Below are 23,347 nucleotides of genomic sequence, written 5' to 3'. Positions count from 1 at the left end.
TATTTTAAAAATCTCAACTGAGAGTTGACACTGATATTCTCTAGATTATTCTCTGCATAAATCCCAAAAGTATTTTTATCTGAATCACTTAAATTGAATAATTCTGAGCTGATATTGTGGGAGTTTTTTTTCTAAATTACATTTATCATATTGAAATGCATAGTGTGCGCTGTATTAGCCAGAATTACAAGTCACAGAACAAAGGTTATTACAATCTCCTCATTCATATTTAGACTAGTCTACAGTATGTTACACTGAATCATTGTGACCCCAAGCAATAAAAAAAAAAAAAGAGGCCCCAAAACATCATAAGATTGGCTAAAACAAAAGATGATGGCTACGACGACATCAGCAGATTTTTGAAAATAATATATTTTAGGTTCTTTTTATTGCCTTCTGCATTTTGAGCCTTTATGGTGCACTCATGGCACATTTTTAAGTTTGTCTATGCAACCACGAAGACATCTTTTCCCCTGAGGAAAGCCAGATTTTCATGTCAACAGAAGACTCCAAGAGCTGGCGTTTTAAGACCACCACCAACTACTGAGCAACTTTGATAAAAATTGCAGGAGTTGGCAACACTGACTTTTTCTGCTTCCTCCTTCTCAGTATTGCCAACTCCAACCGCTCAAGAGACGAGTCACATCCCAAAAAGCCATGAATTTCACTTAGAAATTGTGAGATTTTTTAAAAAAATTTTGTTTCTATTTGCTTTTTGAGCCTCTAGAGTTCATGTTTTCAAGCTTTTCTCTGCAACTATGAGGGTTAAAAGGCTTGGGTTTTTGGGGGGGGGGGAGGGGTGCTAAATGGAAGCTAAGATTTTCAAATCAGTTAAGGTCAGGGACCTTCCCCCCACCCCCAACACCAAATATCTCAAGATTCATAATAAAAAAAAAAAACTCAACAAAGTTGGCAACATGGCTGCCTTACAGCAACTGGGACAATGGTGCTAAGTGAAAGGCAGGTGACAGAGACTGAAAAAAAAGAAAAAAGAAAAACCCCATCAGACAACCAGAAAGCCAGATTCAAGAGGGTCTGGAAAGCAGTGGGGGAAAGGGAGCCTCTAGCCAAAACTGAGATGTTTGAATAGGTCTAAAAGTAGCTAATTCACTTGGACCAATGGCTGCATTATCCAGTTGGGAAGGGGTGGAGTTGGGGGAGAGATAGTGGACTGCAAAAACAAGCTTAATAAATTGTCTTTATCTACTTTTTTTTTTTTTAACCACCAGTACTTGTATTTAAACTTGGAATAGAATGGGATTTAACGTTAAGAGAAGTTCATTTCTGGTTTGAACACAAAGCCTATGGAGGTTTCCGTCCTTCCAGCTCATGCCGGATGGTTCCTTCTACCACACAGCTAACCTTTTAAGCGCTTTAAAGTTTCTTTTCAAAGCCAAAATACTGTTTCGAATTTAGCCCCCAACAGATTAGGTATATTTTGTAACTGGTTAGTCAAAGGTGACCTAGCAGACAAACTGCAGAAGAGCCTGGTTCCTCAGCTCTGTTGGCAGCTCTCTGCCAGGAGCCCAGCTGTGCCCCGGGCTCCTGGCAGACTGCACCCCACTCCCCACCAGGAGCCAGGGAGCCTTATCAATCTTGTGGCTGGGAGCCATGAAATTGATGAGATAGCCTGGCTCCCGATGGGGAGCAGGAAAGCCACTTGAGGCTTCTGACCTCGCCCTTCCCCATCAGTAGCAGGGGAAGGGTGAGCCTCCTCGTCTCAGCTCCCAGCTGGGAGTGGGGTCCAGCCATCCAGGATTCTTGCCCCATATCCCAGCCAGAAGCAGGGTTCATTCTCCCCCAGCCTCCCAGCCAGGAGCAGGTCCAGCCACCCAGCTCTCCAGGGGGCAGTGATGCTCTAGCTGCCCAGATTTCTTGTCAATTTCACTGCTTCTGCCATGAAATTGACAAGACAGCCAACAGGGGACCTAAGTAAGCCAGTGTCTACACAGACACTGCGTCGCCCCACCTATACCAACATAAGCCCTACGTAGGGTGACCAGGCAGCAAATGTGAAAAATCGGGACGGGGGTGGCAGGTAATAGGAGCCTATATAAGAAAAAGACCCAAAAATCAGGACTGTCCTTATAAAAATCAGGACATCTGGTCACCTTAACCCTATGCCTCTCGTAAAGGTGGAATTATGATGTCAGTATAGTAGGGTTGTTACATCAGTGGGACAAGGCTGTAGTGTGGACACTGTCATAATTAGGTCAATGTAAGCTGCCTTACGTTGACCTAACTGTGTAGTGTAGACCAGCCCTGTGTTATCTCACCCAAAAGACTTGTTGTAGTGTAGACAGGCACTTCCACCATTTCTGGAAAATTTTGATAATATAAATACAACTTGAGTGTCAGAACCACCAACAGCAGCATATGATGAGTTTGTGCTTGGATGGGCAGCAAGCTGAGAGTTAACAGCTAACTTGTTATGCAATCAGCGCCTTTCTAAATTTTCTACCCATGTTGCCATAACACATACTGTATAGCTAAGTGACCTCTCCTCTAAGAGGATGGCATTTTTAAAGGAAACAATGCCATTTTTAGTACTAGCTTAGAACACTGTTACAGAAAAAAATCTTTATAAAAAGGCAGCAAATGCATAGCAGCTATTATAAAATGTGGCTCAATTCTGAAAAACAGTTAAGTAAAAACCCAGCACTTTCTTACTCAACAGAATTGCTGAACTGTGTATATTCAGAGCCAGAATTGCAGATGCTTTTTTCCACCAATTTATTTTTTTTAACGCTTTTTATTCTAGTTATCCATGCAGGTCCAACAATGTTATTGGAGATTAAGGTGAATTCTGGCTAGTGCATTTTTAACATAATTGCTAACCAAGTTATAATTCCGGGCCCAAATTCTGCTCTCAGTGGAGAGAGACATGTTGCATAGATGCAACTGAGAGCAGAATTTTATCAACAGAATCTTTGTTAATGGTACTGAAGCATAAGCTGGAAAGAAAAAAGTATGACAATTATTTATTAGCAGTATTAGAAGAGGGTCTAGACTAAGATCTCTGATTTAAATTGCAATGTCGGCAGTTTAAAAAAATATTTTTTTTTAAACTTTATAACCAAATAAACGTTATATGTAAAACTGCATTACAGGTTTCCAACGTCATTTTTCAGAGATGTACTGCACTTTATAAAGACTATCATTACGGTACGCTGGTACAATTTGTGACATCGGTCGGTAAATTAGAGTAGTTCTGGTCCATGGTGATTTCCTGTGATAGCCTCATGGCTGCTGACCAATTGGAATTATTACCTAATGCCAATTTATTATAGTGTGTCAAAAGTTTAATATTTTATTAATGTGCTGAATAAATGCTAACACACCTCGTGGGGACAAAAAAATTGATTTCCTGATACTGCAAATCAGATTTTTGTTGTTGTTAATGCTTTCCCTTCACATCTCCCCTCTTCTCCCCTCCCCACCCCACATCATAGTTTTAAAGGGTAGAAAATGCTCTGATATTCGAATTCTAACCATTAAAAACATAACTAGAGCGAATGACAGAAGATATATTTGTAAGCACAAAGGTAATTTCTTCCTTAGCACTCTAAAAAGTTTATCTTTATGTGATGTTTTTATATTTACTTTGACAGTGTTTATAATATATGAATCAGACATAGTGAAAGTCTGCTTATGCAGAGCTTGTCAATTTGATTCCAATAACTTCTGTTTACATCAATCCTCTGCTATCTAAATTACATATCTCCCCTTTGGCATGGAACATGTTTACGCCAATCAAGCATGAGAAAATCTGTACAGAGTAAAAGTAAACTATATACACAAGATTTTCCATCACTTTCCAACTAACTTGCTTAGCTTAAATTACTATTGTAATGATTTTTATGTTGTATTTTGCCTTTAATAAATGAAAATGTTGAAACTTAAATTACACCTGCATCATTTCATAAGGTGCCAGTCTAGTTTATAAAAGCATCCACAGAAAGATCCATTTTATCTCCTTTTATTTACTAACAATTCATAAAAGTGTAACAAACAGGGCTCAGTCTCTCATACATCTCTCATTCTGGAATCAAATGTACTTGTGTGAGGACTTGGCTGCACTTGAGAGTCAGAGCACATTAAAGCAGACCCACACACCCTAACTCCTGACCCATCCACACTGGCAAGGCACTGTCTCCGTGGCTAGAGCACTCCTAGTAATCCACCTTGGCGAGAAGCAAAACGCTTGTTTTACCCAAGGCGCATCGCCTGGGCGTTGGTGTGAATGAGGTGTTGCATTACTACGCTCTGATCAGCCTTTGGAAATGTCCCGTAATCCCCTTAAGTAATGTGGTCACTCTTGTCACTTTTTTGGAATCGCTGCAGGAATGCAAATATCAAAGCAAACCATTACTGTGGAATGCTATGTGTGAGAAAGAGGCGGGGCGAGGGGGTCTCCTGCTGTCTGAACTTACAAGACAGCATGCTGACATGTTCTCAGACCCCCAAAAACCCACTCTCTCTCTCCCCACATACACACAACACACTCCCTGTCACACCCCACCCCCATTTGAAAAGCATGTTGCAGCCACTTGCATGCTGGGATAGCTACCACAATGCACTGCTCTCTGTGGCCGCAGAAAGTGCCGCAAATGTGGCCACGCCTGTGTGCTTGCAGCTGTCATTGTGGACAGACTTCAGCACTTCTCTACTGTGCTCTATGAACGCTGGTTTAACTCAAAGTGCTCTACATTTGCAAGTGTAGCCATGCCCTAAGTCGCAACACTATGTCACAATTCAAAACTGAAACGGCTAAATATCTGAGTATTGAGTGAGAGTGGAGTGGAGTGGAGAAAAGGACTGTGGAAATGCCATTCCTCCTGCATACTGTTCTGTAGATGTGCATGACACTTTATGGTGAATTAAAAATAACGTATCTCCTAGGACCTTAAAAATTAATTTTATATATATAACACAGCAAAGGATGACAACCAACCATGGTGATATGAAAGGAAAAGGTGAAAGATGTGTCTGGAGTTCCTTGTTAAAACAAAAATACATTTAATGTTAAAATTTTGAATCAGTGACCCGAGTAGAGACCAGCACAGAAGCAAGTGATAGAAGACATGTGGTACTTTTTTACAGCAATCAACAGCCCTTAAACCTGATGCTCTCTAGCTCCATATCTGTAGTAAGCAGTAAATTAGTGTCTGATGCAGGCTTGGTATTTTATGTCGTGCAACATTTGTTTGGAGTTTCAAGTCAGATCTTACCTTCCCAAATTTCTCACTCATTTAAGGTAAATAACTTCAAACTGCTAGAAAGGAAACCTGCTAAATGCAACAAATAACCCCCTAAAACAGAAATATTTAAAAATTAAATTATCTACTACAGGGGTTGGGATGAGACAGACTGCTACATCTGCATCTCCTGGAAGACACTACATTGAATATGTTTAAGAGAGATCCAAGCCATACCAGGAATCAAAATATTTTTGAAATCAAAAGTATCCCCATGGCCAGTTCTAAAGAAGCTGGGACACTTACAGTAGTAACTGTATTGATAACCTTCTGTATCCTCAATTTTTATGGAAGTAGTATCTAAGAACCACATACAGTGATCAGGGTTCCATTGTACTGGGCACTGTACAAATACAGTCCCAGCCACAAAGAGCTCACTAGCTAATGACTTAATTATAAGGCTGTGTCTACAATACCACTTTCAGCGCTAAAACTTTAGTCATTCAGGGGTGTGAAAAAACACACCCCTGAACAACAAAATTTTAAGCGCTGAAAAGCGCCAGCACTGACAGCGCTTTATCACCCCTTGTTCGGGGTGGTTATTTTTTAATCACCAGGAGAGCTCTCCCGTGGCGATAAAGCGCGACTCCACTGCCCATGCCACAGCGCTGCCACGGCCACGCTGTAACTTGGGCAGTGTAGACATACCGTAACTATTCTTTCAGCTTCCTCCACCACAAGTATTTTTTAGCATGTTACCAGAGCTCAGACTCCAACTAAACTACAAAGTAACTGACTTAGGTCCGGTTTACGCTTAAAATGCTGAAGCTGTGCCACTGTAGTAGTTCAGTGAATACACTACTTACACCTATGGGAGGGATTCTCCCATCAGTGTCTGCAATCTCCGAGAGGCAGTAGCTATGTTGACAGAAGGAGCCCTCCCATCTACATAGTGCTCTATACACCAGGAATTAAGATGATATTACTGCGTCAGTCAGGAGTGTGGACCTTCCAAAACCCCGGGCAATGCACATATACCATCATAAGTTGCTAGTGTATTCCAAGCCAGAAAAGCAGTCAGAGTAAAGCTGATGCAGTCAAATTCAGACAGAACCTAAGTAAGGATATCTTGCACTATTCCTACTTGTGCACTACAGAAAAGAGCTTTGTGAACACACGTGACAATGTCAGTCTGTAAAATGGAACTAAAAAGGCATTCTGCAAATTAAGGTGAAAAAACAACAAAAAAAAAAAACACATAGCTCCCATTTCTAAAGTGATAAAATTAAAAAAAAATTGTTCAAATTGAGAAGTTAGCCCATAGAGAATTTTATCCTCAAACCCATCTGCAAGCATATTACTTGAGGTTTATTGTCTTTCTCTTTTTAATTATTCCCACTGAACCAAATTCAGAACTGGCTGGGCACCGTGGCTTGTGTCTGTAATCCTAGTTACTTGGGAAGTTTGGGGTCACCAGGTTGCCTAAGGAGGGGTGAACCGGCCCAGGTCAGAAACAGAGCAGGTCAAAACTCCCGTGACAATCGTATGAGGAAAGAAAGATTAATAAGACTGAGACTTTTCAGCTTGGAAAAGAGATGACTAAAGGGGGACATGATAGTGGTCTATAAAATCACAACTGATGTGGCCAAAATAAATAAGGAAGTGTTATTTACTCCTTCTCAGAACACAAGAACTAGGGACCACCACATGAAATTAATAGACAGCAGGTTTAAAACAAACAAAAGGAAGTATTTTTTCACACAACACACAGTCAACTTGTGGAACTCCTTGCCAGAGGATGTTGTGAATGGCAAGACTATAACAGAGTTCAAAAAAGAACTAGATAAATTCATGGAGGATAGATCCATCAATAGCTATTAGCCAGGATGGACAGGGATGGTGTCCCTAGCCTCTGTTAGCCAGAAGCTGGGAATGGGTGGCAGGTGATGGATCACTTGATGATTACCTGATCTGTTCATTCCCTCTGAGGAACCTGGCATTGGCCGCTGTCGGAAGACAGGATACTGGGCTAGATGGACCTTTGGTCTGACCCAGTATGGCTGTTCCTATGTTCGAATTTGGCCTTTTGTCTTGTCCCCCAAAATCCTGGCTTTTATACCATCCCTGTGTTTGGAATTACCTTTTGTATGCCAAGTAGCCCTCCCTCTTCAAAACATTTGTTTCCTCCAGCTTTCCTATATTACATTAAGCTCATCTTGGCCTTCAACCTCTCTTTGCTTAACAGTGCTATCCCACATAACTGAAGTTACCAAGCAAACGCTTCAGAGAGGAAACTTTGGGAATGTTTTGCAAAGTGTTGTCTACTGTTATTTAACACTATAAATAATGCACGCTGCCAGCGAGGCCCAATACTATAATGTAGCATATTTTTAATGGATAATGTGCTATGGGTAGAATTTTGAATATACAGAAACACAGAAAACAGTGAGCATAGCATGGTTCTGGAAAATTACAGAAGAATACATCATAGCTACCAAGAGGCAAACGTCCACAAAGCAGCAGAGATACTAATTTTTTTCCACAAAGCCCAAGCCAAGCGAGTAACATGAGCTGTCACTTACTGCGGAAGATCAATTTGTGGCAGGCTGTGTCTTGCGTTTGATTAGACTCCATTTATAAAGAACTATGATTTAACAAACAAGAATAGTGTAGAATCAAGGTAGATAGTGGTAACTACAATACTGATCAAATTACATCACAATGAGTTTCTGTAGCAACATGCCAGAAAAATTATTGTTGATTGTTATGCAATCCCAGATCAATTGTTCCCTTCCTGACTGCTCCCAATAACTGAATTGTAACAGAGGCAAGAAATTATAATTTAAAAACCCATTTATGGTTACCTTCTAACCAGAGTAGTACATTGTTAAAAAGTTGTGATATTTCATAAATAGTTGAGATAAAACATACTAGCAAAATTTTGTTAATGAAGTCGATTTTCAAAGCAACATACAAAAAAATTTCAGCCATAACTGTATCTAAACTAAAGCAAAAGTGGTGCAGTTGTGCACCTATGCCAAGGTAATAAAAATTGCATATCATAATCAAATAAAAGATATTACCTCACCACCCTGTTTCGCTGATATCATGGGACCAACATGGCTACAATACTAAAGAAAACATAATCCTGACCACACAAGAATGCTTTGTAAATTAGTGGAATGGCTTAAAAAAATTGCAGACAGCAAGGTCTTTTCAAGGCTTAGTGTTTATCAGAAGGAAAAAGTAAAAAAAGTTTATCAGCAACAGAATAGAAAAAGTTAGCATGGGACTTACTCCAGTCCTACAATATCTAGACTAGAGTCTCAATTTCCCGAAGTGCTCTTCCTTATCTGCCTCCTAAAAATTCAGTCCTCCAGCCATAGCACTTGTATAAAGGGTCTGGAAAGATGAGCTAGAGTTAATCCTGAAAGCAAAGTATTAACCTTGCACTCTCATACATACAAACATATGTGCCATTCCTTTTACCTCTATGATTAGGAAAAATATGGTCTCAATAACAAATCCTAAAACTATTTATTTCACTACAATAACCCAGCATCCGTATTTATTAATGACAATAAGTGATGCCTCACTGGGAATGTAATCTAACAGTTTATAGTTTTAGAGAAAAAGGACAAAATGGCAATCCATCACTAAATACATAGAATAGTGACAATCTAAGAAACTAGTACAAATCTTAATAAGCACTATGGAAAATACTTTGCACATGCCTTTTTATTCCCTACTGTTTATATTCCAGGAAAGTAACAGTAGCACATTCTTAATTTATAATAACTCAATTTTACATCACCTTCCAGATGAAAATGCCAATATTTTCAAAGCTAATGCAGTTGTTTCTCTATTAAAACACAAGCTTAATTTCTTCTCCTCTGCAATTTTTCCACATAAGTCAAAGTTAAGTGTTTTAATCAACTAATTATAAAACTTTTAACAGACCTACATTACATATTAACTAAGATTTTCACAAGTCTCAAGGTTTCAGAAAAATATTCACAAACATACATAAAAGTCTTAGAACATTTTCACATCCAAACTCCCCAACTAGTCAAAAACAAAAAGGAAATATCCTACAAAAATGTAGGAAATTTCTTGAAAAATATAGGCATAAACAGCAAAATAAAATTTGTCTATTTTTATACTTTTACTGGAAAAGGTATTTAAATTTCAGAACTTTGTACCTAAACACAACACTGCAAACCCTCAGACTGTTTAAGATGAAGTCCTTCAAAAAAAGAAAAAAAACAGATCATTCTCCATAACTACCTGTTTTCCTCTAGCTTTTTATTATGGTATTTCAATGCCTTCATTAAAAACTTCATTTTCAGGAAATACCACCTGCTCATGTTAACAGATGAACAAGTTGGGCTACAATGGATACAGTTTCTATCATTACTGAATACCAAATACATCTCCTGTTCACAAAAAAAAAAGCAGTCACATTTAATGTTAGTAAGCAATCAATATTTTTACACCAATGAACAGCAAGTTACAGTAGCAGACAAACTTATCTACTAACAAATGATCAAAAAGCAGAAGGAAATGAATAATTACATAATGCAATATCACATGTTAGTTGTCAGTACTACTTCTCTGGAGGATTCTGGCAATTTTGTGGAGGATGTGCAGTGAGGCATTAAAGGTGGATGCCTAAAAGTAAGCTGTATCTCTTCGAGGCTAAAGGTTTCCTTGAATAACATTCAGGAAAATTAATCCAAATTAACTATAGGTGTGAATTAAAGGTAGATTAGTTTAACTGAATTAAACCCCTTAGTGGACACACTCATTCGGAATTAAAGTAGCCTAACTTCAATTTACCTTATTCACTGAATTTTTAGTTTAGCTTAATTCAAAATTAAAGTGGCATTAATTTGGTTTAGTTTAATTCACTGAATTAAGATAGGATGAATTACATTCCAGGAACTTTAAAATTGCCAAAGACCTGTTTCACTACTGAAAAAAATAGAACAGAAAAATCTGATATATTAACCTACTTTGCAGTTCACCTTCAAATCACCACTCTCAAGTGTAAGAGAGAGAGAGAGAGTGTGTGTGAGAGAGAGAGAAACAGAATTATGTAGAGGGCAGTATGAGGGAAGAATTGGTGTTTAAGTTGGAAGAGGCCTGTGTAAAGGAGAAGCAAAGGAAGAGGATCTTCACTCTGATGAATCATAAGAAACTTGTCAAGTGTGGAGTGCCACACCTCTTCCTTCTGCCCTCACCTCTCCCATCCCCAACCCTTTTCCCTCTTGCATACTTCCCTTTACTTCCCCGCACCAATGTCTCCAGGCACTCCTCTCCTCCTGGCCCTCTGTACAACCCTGCTACATGCCACGCATCCCTCCAAAACCCACTCAGCCCATCATGTCCCCTTTGAGACTGGGTGTATCTAGGAGCGGCGCGAGGGTTTTTGGCGCCCTAGGTGCAGGGCCGGCTCGCCAGTCCCACGGCTCCGGTGGACCTCCCGCAAGCGTTCCTGTGGACGGTCCGCTGGTTCCGTGGCTCCGGTGGACCTGCCGCAGACATTCCTGCGGACGGTCCGCTGGTCCCGCCGCAGGCGTGCCTGCAGATGCTACACTGGAGCCGCGGGACCAGTGGACCATCCGCAGGGATGCCTGCAGGAGGTACACCAGAGCAGTCTGCCGCCCTCCCAAATCCTAGCGCCGTAGGTGACCACCTAGGTCGCCTAAATGGAAGCACCAGCCCTGGGTCTATCAGCCTTCTGTTCCCCATCCTCGATAAACTTTCACTCTTCCCCTCATGCTCCATCTCTTCCTGATGGTCCACCCCCTATGACCTGCTGCCCGCCTGCCTTACCGGGGTGAATGCAGAATACAGCAATCTAGAAAAAATGTCAAGAGAAAGTGATTTTTTTTTAAATTGTCTTTATCCATAACTCAAGTATCTGATGGATCTTTGCATAGTTCAAACGTTAATCCTGAATAAGAGAAATAACTGTGTATGTTTAATTAAGTAACTATGTCCAAAATAATATGAGAAGTTTGTGTAAGGATATGTCTACATTGCAATTAAAAACCCAGGCTCAGGGGGCTTGGGCTAAGGGGCTGTTTAACTGCAGTGTAGCCGCTGGAGCTGGGAGGATCCCAGAACTTGAGCTGCAGACTGACCCCGAATGTCTACACCACAATTAAACAGCCCTTTAGCCTGAGCCCGGTCAGCATGAGTCAGCTGGCACAGTGGGTTTTAGTTACTGTGTCAACATACCTTAAGTAGGTAAGTGAAGTTTGGAATTTATGGCAACTGTGGTTGTTATGTATGGCGAGCCTAAAGAAAAGTGTGAAAAACAAACATTTTTAAAAGGGAGTTTTGCAAAAAAGTCAGTAAACACTTAAGGGGAAAAAAGACACATGAAATCCAGTTGTCCTCTTGAGTGTTATTGTGCCAATTTTGGAAACTAAATTCAATCACTGAAGCGTGGAAAACAGGTCTTTCAGTCCTGGTTAACTACACGTGATAGGCTCAATGCCATCTTAAGTAGGAGCAGTTATTGATGTTTCCATAATATACACAAATATTTTGCACATGCATTTATTAACAGAATTTCAATTCTGTTTTCCGTAGTAAAAGAAAACTGATAAAATCATCAGTGTTAGCAGCTCAGGATCTAAGAGCATCCCTGCCACAAACTAATATGCACACAAAAAAAGTCTTATATTACCAAGTTTATGTTCAAATTTAGTCAGTGAGAAAGCAATTCCTTAAATTATAAGAGTGTCCAAAATGTTAGATAATCATATTAAATAAATCCAATGTTTTTAAAACATTTTTACTATGCATTCTGCAGTTGGAAAAGTCACTAGTAAGTAACAAATTTTAAACTTAAACGAGGGTCAAAATTTATGAAATCAAATGCATTAATCTGGCAAATTATTTCAAATTACTTTCTGGTGCGCAATTTATGACTGAGTGTTGGAAAGAAAGATAGAAATTTAACCCAGATCATATCTATTTGAGCATAGTTACTGTAATCCATGCATTTCCTAAACAAGGAGTGCTCCTTGAAATTTTGGATTAAAAAAAATCTTATATAAACCTCTTTTATTGAAGCCAGAGTCCTCTCTAAACTAAATTGCATTTTCATTCTTAACAAGATATATCAAGTGGATCAACTGAGTCTAGAGGCCTCTCAACAGAAAACCAAAGAACAAGGTTGAGAATTTTAAGAAACTGGATATTTATGACTGAACTCAAGCATGGGACACTTTAATTTACTATTTTAAACATCAGGTGATATAAATTACCACCAAACCAAGCAAGTTAGTATACTATAAAATAATTAAGAACATTATCTGAGCAAGATGCTTCAGCATAAGAAATCTAAGCTGAGTTAAAAGCCTATCCTTAATGAGTCCAAATCACTCTTCCCCATGTCTCAAGCATGTAACTACAGAACTTAACGACACTTAATATGCAATTTCGATTTTCAAATTTTGCACATGCTTTTAAGTCCTTCAATTGAAAAACAAACTAGGGAAGTGTGGTATAGATGAAATTACTAAAGGATGGGTGCACAAGTGGTTGAAAAACGGTATTCAACCATTGTCTCCCCATTGTCAAATGGGGAGAACGCATCTAGTAAGGTACCGCAGGATCGGTCCTGGGTAATACTATTCAATATTTTCATTAAGGACTCAGATAATGGAATGGAGAGCATGCTTACAAAATCTGTGGATGGGATCAAGCCGAGAGGGACTGTAAACACTTTGGAGGACAGGTCCAGAATTCAAAATCACCTCGATAAAATTGAGAATTGGTCTGAAATCAACAAGATGAAATTAAATAAAGATAAACATAAAGAACTACACTTACAAGGAAAAATCCAATGCACAAATACAAAATGGGAAAGAACAGACTGTACAGTAGTACCACAGAAAAGGATCTGGGAGTTATAGTGGATCACAAACTGAATATGAGCCAACAATGTGATGCAGTCACGAAAAAGGCTAATACACTCCAGAGAGAGTATGAACATAAGCATTATAGGTAAGACATGGGAGGTAATTATCCTGCTCTATTCAGCAAAGGCAAGGCTTCAGCTGGAGTAGTATGACCAGTTTTGGGCACTATACTTTAGGAAATATGTGGTTGAAATGGGGAGAGCTCAGAGGAGGCCAACAAAAATGATAAAAGATTTAGAAAACCAACCTATGAAGAAAACTTAAAAAATGGACATGCTTAGTCTTAAGAAAAGAAGACTGAAGAGGGACCTAACAGTCTTCAAATGTATTAAGGGCTGTTACAAAAAGGACAATGATCAATTGGTCTCCAGGTTTGCTGAAGGTCGGACTGGGAAGAATTGGCTTAATCTACAGCAAGGGAGATTTTGGTTACATATGGGGAAAAAAATTTAGTACAGGAATTCCAATGGAGGTTGCGGAATCCCAATGATTGAAGGTTTTTTAAGAACAGGTTTGACAAACACCTGTCAGGGAAGGCCTAGACTCTAGGCTTACCTGGTCCTGCTTCAGTGCAGGCGATGGACTAGATCACCTGCTAACATCCCTCCCAGCCCTAAATTTCTATGATCCTATGATACATTATCATGGCTTGAAAAATCCACTCACCAATTTGCCTGGTATGAATGACATCACCCTCTGTAGAATCTAAGTTTGCATTTAAAATAAAATTAGTTCCTAATCCTTACTATTGTAAAGATAACTTTCTGAACATGAATCAAGCACAAACGGATATGATTCCTGCGTGTGCAAAAAGCTACTGGGCTTAGTGTTGAGTGATCCAGGTGTGAGCTGAGAGACTTGTGTGTGCAGGCAGTTCAGTGGAGAATCCGGGTGCGGAGGGGATGTGGATGCACAGGGGCTTGTTGGGGGTTTGTGGGTGCAATGGTAATGGGACTCTGCAGGGGGATCCAGGTGAAGGTAGTTGGGGCTCAGCGGGGGCGAAGGGGCTTAGTGGGGGGTCCAGATGCTGGGGGGAGTGGAGCTCAGTGGGAAACCAGGTACAATTGGTTGGGTGTTGGTGGGGTGGGGATCTGGGTGCGCGTGGCTTGTTGGGGTTGTGGGGCTCATCAGGGGGGTTCTGAGTGCAGGGGGGTGAGGTTTGGGGGTAGGGCAGACGGGGGAGCAGCTCCCTGTACAGGGATCCCTCCCCCCCACAGCTGAGGAACAATAGGTGGAAGAAGCAGAGGAGTTTGCAGCTGTGGGAGAAATCTGGAGGTGGGATCTGACCTGGCCCCAGATGTCGTGCAGGGAAAGACGAAGTCCCATCCTCCCCGGGCCTGCACAGACTAGCAGCCGAGCTGGGTGCAGGGTAGGAAGCCCTATCTCACCTCCTGCCCCACAGTGATTTACCTCTCTGCCAGCTGCCCTGGGCACCCGAAACATACTGCTGGGGAGGGTCACATGACCGCTCTTGTGGCTTCCCCGTCAGAAAACCATTTTTCTATGGGGAAGCAAAGACATCTGCAGGGGACATCAATAATGCACATGCACAGTGATGCAGAATTCACCCAGGAGTACATATTAGATGATGGTAATATTTCCATTCCCTGGATGCAAATAGGAAGGGGGATGTGTTTAAGATTGGACATCTAGATATGGATGTACAAGTCTGTGACAAATTATCAGAAAGAAGATTAGGATATGTTTTTAAAAAGTACTGTATTGCAAGAGATTTTAAAATTAAATAGAAAGTTTGTTGACAATGTTACAACTAAAAGTATGCATAATTTATTCATTTTAAATTTCAGGGGGCCCAACTAGTTGTTTTGGGAGTGTTGAAGCACAGGAATCTTTCACTATTTTAGCAGGCTTAATCCATGAGTTAATTTTCAAAATAACAATTAGTCTTGGCTATGAACTCAACACCAATACACTAGGCTCAGTTCTTCTACAAAAAGGAAAATATTTTAAGTTTATTCTACATGCTTATACTAAATAACAATTTCCATGCTGTCTTGTGCACAGTGCGCCCATACCTTCTAAAGTCTACACTACAGTAGAACTCACAGTAATCTGAAATATCACAAGACAGATCTGGTTAACAGAAAAGCAAAATGAAATACACTGAACCCCCAAATATCAGTTTCCACAATTCAAAATGGGGCTATAATGATAAGCTAACTTTATTGGAATGCTTTTCGGAAATCTGTTATAAGGCTTAATTGTAAATGTCACTAAAATCCTTGTATTAAAGCTGCTGTGGAAGTAAAAGACATTAGTATTATTGTCTGAAAACCCAAAATTCAGATCACAGATCAGTGCTGATGTCATGGGTGGTGGTCATCTCTGTATTTTTGTGATATCATATCTAAAATAGGCATATTTGAATTCCACTGACAATATAGAAACAAAAGTATGAGTTTTCTAAATAGAGAAAAATACAATTGGTAGAGAATGTAATATTTTCTGTCTAGTCCTTCTGATTTATATGGCACTAATATGCAGATTACACACATTTTAAAAACACATACATTTACTTGAAAATTGTAATGTTTCTTTTTGGAGCTGTTATGGTCTGAGACCATATTTGATTTACAAACACTTCCGTTCACAGATTGTTTGTGATAAATCATACTGGCATCAGCACTGACCCCAAGAACCATGCCAAAAGTGTATGCTTTTAAAAGCAAAAACAGTAATTTGCCCAATGTCACACTGAAAGTCACACAGATGTCTTGACTCCCAGGGCTGTGTTTTCACCACTAGATGATGCCACCCGCACATGATGGTGGTTCAGTAAATACAATCAGTACCAATCAAAGTGTTAGTTGCAACTCAAATGTTTCTAAAGTTTCTCAGCAGTTACAGAATACATTTGCATTCAGTCAAACCCAGCAACCACCTCCATCAGCACCATGTTGGTTCCAGAGGCTTTCTTGGTACAGACATTATTAGGGTCAAAGACCAACAAATTCCAAAACGTGTTTACTGAGGAATGCTGCTACATGGCCAGCAATCATGTGGTCACCAAAACCTTCCATGGCACAATAAGATCACCTGTGATGAACATAAGAATATCCAGGCAGGTCACATTAAGGACTTGGGTGGCAATTGATCAGCAAGGAGGCAACATCCCTTTGGGATCTGCCATGATGATGATGATTTAAATTCAGCTTTATCTAATTTAAATGCCGCTAGATGCTTTCCTTGCCTATTATTAAAATGAAAGGAAGAAAATTATATATTTTATACATACCCAAATAAATAACTAAAAAAGTGTCAGTGAGGGAAATGCCTTTGAATCACCACAATAAATACATAAGTTGCATTATACTAAGTACAATAAAATGATTTTGAAGACAGATCTTTCATTCTGACACCTGTCACAGACTGTTACTATCATCTGGGTTGACAGGTGGTAAATGTAGAACATTCTACAAGAATAGGGAATGACAATTATTCCTTTGTACTTTATCCACTCAATGTATTGAATTGAAAATAACAGCTACATGATTTCAATACTGTTTTAAGATGTACAGATTCACAGACAAAATACAAGTGAAGAAAACACTGCAAGAATCCAAATTCTTTTTAGGCAGTTTTTCATTACATTCCAACTAAAAATCCATTTCTTTACAACATTATAGCACAATCAAGAAGTGAATTTCTTCTTGTGCTGGCACAGCAGGATATTACTTACATGCAGGAAATCAGCAAGCAGACCTCTCAAAAAGATATTCAGGTTGGCAAGTTTTAATGAAACTTCCCCCTTCCCCCCACACATAGAGAGAAAGGAACTGAAGAGAAGAGTTAACAGCTGGTGTGTTAAACTGTAAATTTATTCATTTTACGATGCTCAATTCTGGACATCTGATGACAAAAAATTAAAGCAGCTGTCAAGAGGACTTGATGTATCTATGGACTAACAACAGGATACAAAGACTTTCACTCCAAACCCCTAATTCTGCTAACTCGTGCAGATGCTTAACCATGAGTAGGCCAACTGAAGTCAATGGGACTGGTTGTGGTAGTAAGGTTAAGTACATGCAGAAATGTTTGCAGGATCAGGTCCCATGTCACTATTTTGAACATGGCCCAAGTTGGTAGGCTGTGTAGGGGTCACAAACTGAGTAGATGGTTTCAATCCAGGTGCTATGCATAGGTATCTATACAATGATTGCAACCTGGCTGTCAGTCTCATCGGGCTGACCAACCATTAAATTGGCCTGGAAAATTACCCTAAAGGTAAAAGGGTAATTAATCTTAGTGGTTCACCTGAGACGAGGCACTCAAATATACAGCAATGGATACAGTATAAACTCTTAGTTTGGTGTACCTTCATTAATTCTCATCATTTCAGAAGAGTCTGAAATATCTGTGGAACATTAATAAAATCATAGTCAGCAAAATGAATATGAATTATCTCATACTGGAGAGGAAACTATTCTACTCTAGATGTCATGAATTTAAAGTTCCACTCTATCACACTTGGATGCACTTAATTTCAGGTGTGAGTAGTCCTGTTGAGTGTACACATTAAGTTTTTCCACGATCCAGCCTCTTCTCTCTTTTCTTTTCTTTTTTAAAGAAACTATACAGAATGCATGAAAGTTTAACTACCTTTACTCATTTAAATTATACGCTTTGTCTTAACCTTGGAATTAAATTCATCTACAAGTACTAAATATCTAAAAGGGCCAAGGTTTGAAGTTTTTGATAGATAGAGTGAAGTCGCTCTCTCTATCTGTCAATTCTCAAATGACACCCTGGGTCATCTGTCTGTCTTAGCTACCTGTTGCATCTTATCATAAACCTATGGTGTGAGCAATCTAGGGCAGGGACTGTCTTCTTGTTACTAGTTTCTATAGCCCTAATACAATGGGTCTTATGTACTACAAATAAAGATATTACTTTGCTAAACACTAGTGCCAAACAAATACCAAATCAATAAGAAATAAGCAGACTTTCTAAAATTAAGACTTTACGGGTTTGCAAAATATTCACAAAATATTACCAGCCCAGACACAAGATCTACACCTTAAACTTTAATCACGATAGCAATGATAATGAAAAAGATATTTTACTCACCCCAGCTGAGTGAGTGAACAGAATTATTAAAGTAATACATGTGCAGACGATGGTTTTTAACAATACAAATATGAGACTAAGGCTGAATATACCTTCTATGGTTCCTTATATGAGAATATGAATTATTTCTAGTTTCTTGTTTTATAAAATCACTTACATAGCATTAATTTTAGCCAGCTTTTAAAAGCATCTCACTTCTGTAATGAAGGGTTTTTTCCTTAACAATGACTTTAAAAATCTCACCTTCATTTTTTCTCAAAAAACCTTCCTCATTTAAGCTGTCACTTGAAGTACAAGTTACTCAAGGCAGTTATGAAAATAGATTTAAAACTCCTTGCTATTTTCTAAGATTATCTTGCCTTCTATTATGAAAGGAATTACATAAAACAATAGGGATCATGTTATGATGACTTTTCTTGTACAACTCATACAAGTTTCCCTAATCAGGAGTTATTTTTAAAGCTACTAATTTCTTAGAGAGCTTCCCAGAAATTAGAAATCAAAAGGTGCTGTACCATATAATAAGTCACCCTATACTCAGGTTTCAGAGTAGTAGCTATGTTAGTCTGTATCTATACTGTACCCTACACCGTTATCTATACACTGTCTTAATGTACAAAACATACAATGACAGTTATCATCATCTTTCTTTCTGTCCTGAAACTTGTGGAAGGAGAAAGAAGGGGAGATTCCCTCTATTCATGAGTGATATCTAAAGCTATCAGCAATTCTTAAAACAGGATCACAACATTTATTGACAAAAAAGTGCTACCATAACTCAGTGTACTAAATTCATTTAATCACTAACCTAGTCAAAGCCTGTGCTGCTGCAGAAAGATCTATACTCCAAGGTTCTGATCTTGCAAAGAGTTATACAAGTGCTAACTTTATGAACTTCAGGAGTCCTGTTTACCTCAGTTGGGCTACTTACCTGCAGTTAAGTTAAGCAAGTGCATAAATCTTCAAAGAAATAGATCCTAAGTCTGTAAATAAGTCACCATCATTTGCAGTCACCCTCGTGTTCATATTCCTGTCCTAATACACAGGAAAATTCCTCCCATAAGGAAAAAATTCTAAAATATACAACAGGCCTCAATCCTGCAATGAGCTCTGTGTTGGCTGACATCTGTACCTACGTGAAGTGTCATGTAAATCCACCAAGTGCTATGTGGGTGTAAGCATCTGCTTTCATAACAATAGTAAATTGAGGAAAACAATGGCTAAGAAATCCTGAAATCTGGATGGAGAGGAATGAGTTCCTGACTGGCATCCAGTCACTACCAAAAGTTACCAATTACTAAAGACTAACCTGTAACAGGGGATTTGCTTTAAATGAGCAATAGGTGCCATCATACCCTTATTAACTGATTCTATAAGTAGGCCCCAACCAAATTCATGGCAGTGAAAAACATCACAGACCATGAAATCTGATCTCCCCTGTGAAATCTGGCACTTAGTCAGGGGCTCCTACCCTATGCAGGGCTCCAGCTGCTAGTCCCAGCTGGGGATAGGGAGGGACAAGACTTCCTCTTCCCCTGAAGGGACTACTCCTGGGATGGGTCAGACGCACCTCCAGGATTTCCCCCAGCTGCAGGAAGCTTCACAGTTCGAGCTATCACCTCTACCCCTGTGACCCAGGAGACTGCTGGGAAAACCAGACATATGGTAATCCAACCCTCCCATACACTGCAGTCCTCACTTCTGTGCTGCTGGGAGTGGCGGTACTGGCTTTAGAGCTGGGCTCCCAGTCAGCAGGCTTTCTCTCTGGTGGCCCAGCTCTAAAGGCAGCGCTCCTACCAGCAGCGAGACAGTAGTACAGGTGGCAATCCCATGACCTGCCTACAATAGCCTTGCGACCCCCACACGCTGCCTGCCTTTTGGGTCGGGACTCCCAGGGTTACTAAATGGTGAAATTTCATATGTAAACTGAAAGCCTGAAATTGACAAATTTAAAAAATCCCTGGCCCTGAAACTGACCAAAATGGAATTTGGTATGGTGCCATGTACAATACTTGTGGTGATGGAGAGTGCCCACAATTCAAATAAAACCTGGTACTACTGTAACATTTGTCTCACCTCCACAGGCATTATAGTCCAATAGACAAAAAGAATTCTCCCACTCCCATATTGTAACCACATGTTGTGCCATGATACTCATGGAAACTCACCCCTTATTGAGCCCAATTTCTAAAAGAGTACTAATTCATAAAGGCACATAACTGTTTGGAAAGTGAAAGCTGTAACACAATTAACTGAATTAGTACAGTCAGGTGACAGCATCTCAGCCAGATCCTGAACCCCCTGACTGGGGTAATTCCAAAAGGATGTTAGCAAGTGCCTGCCACCCACTCAACCCCCCTGAAATGACCCAGCTGACACCCAGCTGAGTTGCAGGGGGGTGCCAGGCAGCCTCTGTCTCCCACACCTAGCTAGGCTCACACTAAAGGGGGGCAGGATTGCCAGGCAGAGCCCCAAGAGGACATAAGCTGCAGGGGGGGCAGGGAGGCAGGCACAGCCCGGCTCCAGGGGGACTCACGCTGCGGGGAGGAGGGGGACCAGGCGGAGCCCCAAGGGGACTCACGCTGCGGGGGGAGGGGGAGAAGCGGTGGCCAGGCACAGCCCGGCCCCAAGGCAAGACCAAGCCCCGCGCCCCCCGGCGAGGGAGGTCACACCCGGAGAAGGAGACAAAGCCTCCTGCCTAGAAGTGGGGGCGTGGGTCCCCCATGGGACTAGGACAGTCACCCCTCCCCCGAAGTGAGGCACTTACCTGTACAGGCAAGCCCCGATCTTGCCGCAGCCTGTGGTGCGTAGCCCGGCCCTGGACCCCGCTCGTGGGGAAGGGGGTACCCGGGGCTCTGCCCCTGTGCCCCACTCTCGGGTACAGTAAATCAGCTGACAAGCTCTATCCCTCTGCCGCGACTCCTACAGCAAGTGTCGCAAAGCCTCACCGCAGTGACTGACGGCAGGCTGAGGAATAGGCGTAACTATGGAGACCACATCGGCGTGATCCCTGCCCCATTGGTGGACGGGACGGGACCCGGGTGGTGGGTGCGTCAAGGCTGCAGTGGTGCGGGGGTGGCTCGGCTGCCGGAGTGCTCTGCCTTGGGGAGGGGGAAAGGCCTATGGGGCAGTAGTTGCGGGGCCTGGGGGTGCCTTGGCAGGGGACAATGGCAGTGGCTGTGGAGAGCGCTTTATATTATTTAGTCATTGCAGTCTCACAGGGCCTAGCCACCTACTCAGGGGCTGTGCTAAATCAGGGAAAGGCCATTTTATTTTCAGTGTATCTCCAGGGAGAGTTCCTCTGGAATAACTAATAACTATCATAAATAAACAAGTACTTGATAAGAGGCTCTTCAGTCTAGCACGCTCTGATACCTGGAAGTTGAAGCTAGACAACTTCAGACTGGAAATAAGGTCTATAGAATCAAAGACTTTAACGTCAGAAGGGATCATTATGATTGTCTAGTCTGACCTGCACAACACAGGCTATAGACTCTCACACACCCCCTCCTGTATCAAACCCCTAACCTATGTATAATGGTGAGAGTAATTAACTATTGGAATAATTTATTGACAATGGAGGTGGTTTCACCATCAGCGGCCGTTTTTAAATCACGGCTGAATGTTTTTCTATAACATTAAGCCTTCTGGGGAGTGTGGAGGAGAGTTCTATTTCCTGTGTTATACAGGAGATCAGACTATGTTCACAATGGTCCTTTCTCGCCTTGGAATCTGTGAACTAATAAATATTCCAGAATAACTAATAATTATTCTGCAAGAGCTAGTTCAGTAAATTTTCAAGTGCAGACAAGCTCTAAACACTGGAGAGTTAGTACCAGGTGCCCACCCACGTGAGGAGTACCTACTTTGTGGGTGTTGCAGTTTATCTATGAAGAATATGTGTTTGTTAAAGTACCTAGAGGGAAAATACTAAAAGAGTATGATGATAGTACCAAGTAACTTCCCTAACTCAAAAAGGAGTACTTGTGGCACCTTAAAGACCAACAAATTTATTTGAGCATAAGCTTTCGTGGGCTACAGCCCACTTCATCGGATGCATGGACTGGAATATACAGCAAGAAGATATTTATACATATAGAGAACATGAAAAGATGGAAATAGCCATACCAACTGTAAGAGGCCAATCAATTGAGAAGAGCTATCATCAGCAGGAGAAAAAAACTTCCCTAACTCAGTTTTTTCAGGGGAATACCTGCTACTTAACAGAGATGCTGCGAAAACTAATAAATTAATCTTTGTAAAAATCTAAAGAGCTACCTTAAAGTTATTTTTAAACCCATAAGACAGTAACTGTAAGAGTACTTAATGACTGTAATTTGAGCATGAAGGAAAACTGGTGGCTGTCACATTCCAAGTTGCAATCCAGACTAGTGAGGGGTTGTCACCACCTGCCCTGCATCTTTGGGTGCTTCACAGTGCTTTGCTGCTGTAGTTCCCAACCTGGGCCACTCACAAATAGCATGCAGGTCACACCTTGGGTGTCTGTGTATAACTATAGCCTGCCAGAAACCCCCTGGTCACACTCTGGTTTCCACCAGCCGTGGTTACCACTTGCAGAGTGACCCCAACACACTCCCAGTCTTGAATTTTCCCCAAAACATTTGTTCTGCATTGTTCATCCGTCTTCTGGACAGTTCAAATATTAGAGGTCCCCTTATAAGGGATCAGTATTCAACAGTTTGCTTTTAAGTGGAGGTATTCAGTTCAGTTTAAACGCAACATTGGATTAGTTCTGATTCCAAAATAAAATGTTTATTTAACTACAGAGAGATTTTAAGTTAGTACAATTATAAGGTATTAAAGTTAGAAATGATTACAAGAGGAATGAAGATAAAATGATTTCCAATAGCTAACACTTAAACTAGACTTGGATCAAGGTAAAATCTCAACCATATGTTCCTAGTGACAGGGCTATCCAAAGTCCAAGGTGTAGCATTCTGTATCTCAGGGGAGAGTTTACCACCATATTCCTCATATATATATAAAAAAATAAAAAATTCCCCTCTCACCCCTATGGGTGGTATGTGTCTTCCTCAACCTCGGGTCCTCTACCAGAGGCCTGGGAGTTTGAGGGTTCTGCGCAGTATCTTAGCTGTTCCT

At 40.6% G+C, this 23,347-nt stretch overlaps 1 protein-coding gene across 5 annotated transcripts in view; it reads right to left on the bottom strand.

Annotated features, from left to right (window-relative positions):
* Nucleotides 1–21,187, bottom strand: part of WDR7 (WD repeat domain 7) — a 359,997-nt gene extending 338,810 nt beyond the window's left edge. For 4 of the 5 annotated variants that reach the window (XR_004376795.2, XM_032802574.1, XM_032802577.2 and 1 more), the window contains exon 1: nucleotides 20,994–21,178. The gene's annotated coding sequence lies outside the window, so the exon portion shown is untranslated. Of the gene's footprint in view, nucleotides 1–20,993 lie in introns of all 5 variants that reach the window. The other variant, XM_032802575.2, reaches the window with a different exon arrangement.
* Between the last annotated feature and the right edge of the window lie 2,160 nt (nucleotides 21,188–23,347).

Source organism: Chelonoidis abingdonii, chromosome 6, assembly GCF_003597395.2.
Source record: "Chelonoidis abingdonii isolate Lonesome George chromosome 6, CheloAbing_2.0, whole genome shotgun sequence".
Taxonomy (NCBI): Eukaryota; Metazoa; Chordata; order Testudines; family Testudinidae; genus Chelonoidis; species Chelonoidis abingdonii.
Note: the sequence above shows the minus strand (reverse complement) of the source record. Positions and strands in the feature narration are given on the sequence as shown.